We start from the raw sequence: 1,389 nt of genomic DNA, 5'->3' as shown, positions 1-1,389 counted from the left end.
ACGACAACTAGCGCCAAGGGGCCTAGACGGGAGCATATATGGAAACTAAGCTGTTTTTAATTTTTTAAATTATTTTAATGACATATAATTATATAAATAAAAATACTTAAAATCCAATAATTAATTGAAAATGGTCAAAATAATCCAAATAGAGAAAAACATGTTTTTTTTTTTTTTGAATCAAAATAATCAATTCCATTAATCTCAAGCCAGAATGGCACGGATACATACATTCCCTTGCCAACTCTAGGGCAAGTTTAGGACGTGGTATGCTAGCACCACCCATTAGACAACCAGTGCTCACTTAATTATTATACGCAAGCCTATAACTATGACAAAACTATGACACAGTAAATAGGCATAGTTCAATACAAAACTAAATTCTCTCCTTGCCATCCAAACTAGGGCTAGAGGTTTGGTCGGGTCCACCCTCCTAGATCCCAAATACGAAACCCCATAGAATTAGATCCCAATAGTTCGGTCCACACAAAGGCCCAAGTCCAAAAGGTATTCTTATTTGTTTTGGGCACCCAAAGCCTAATCAACTTGGGCCATACAAGTGATCTGGGCACCCAACCACAATTGAGTCCACCTTTTCCTGCACCGATCACCGCCGCCACCACCGCACGCTTAGGACGTTCATCAAATCTTCGACTCTTCAAGCGGAGGGGCTCTCTTGCAGGTTGGAGTATTCGGAAAGCTCCGGCCATCCCTTCGTGGAGCACAAAACTTCGTATAAGAGTCGCAAATTCCTTCACCATCGCCCACTGAGAACGAAACTCTTTCCCCTGCCGTGATCGGACCACTGGTAGATCATTCACTGTTGCCCAATTAATTATACTTCATCCACGCCAGCAATTCCAGATCTTCACCAGCCTTGAGTCGTGCTCTGCTTGGTCGGATTCGACCTAGATCCTGGACGGATGTTTCCCCGGTTACCAACCTCCATCGCAAAACTCTGTCACCTACAAATCCATCCTTCTTTCCAAAGATTGTAGAGAGAGAGAGATTGATTGAGAACCCATCGAATGAAGTCGAGGTTGGAATACCCCGAGAAGACAGTGAAAAGCAGAGATAGAGACTCTGGTTGTTGTTTGCACCGACTGGCGTTGCTTAGATCCCCAGCCATGGCGGCCAGGGTTTGATAAAAACTGGAAGAGGACGTGCCTCATTTTTTTTCCTAGAGAAAAACATGTTTAAGAATTTAACAATCATACTTATTATTTTTCCAAAACAAATTTCTCAAAATTTGCAACAGCTCGAATGAGGAAATCTCTTCATTTTCTATTGGTTTAAAAAAAAAAAAGAGTAAAATTTTATCAGAACAATTGAGCCTTATGTTTTAATCCAAAAAAATTAATAATAATTGAGCCTTATCCTAATAGTTCA

The sequence above is a fragment of the Rosa rugosa genome, chromosome 4 (genome assembly GCF_958449725.1).
Source record: "Rosa rugosa chromosome 4, drRosRugo1.1, whole genome shotgun sequence".
NCBI lineage: Eukaryota > Viridiplantae > Streptophyta > Magnoliopsida > Rosales > Rosaceae > Rosa > Rosa rugosa.
This window is presented reverse-complemented; position numbering follows the sequence as displayed.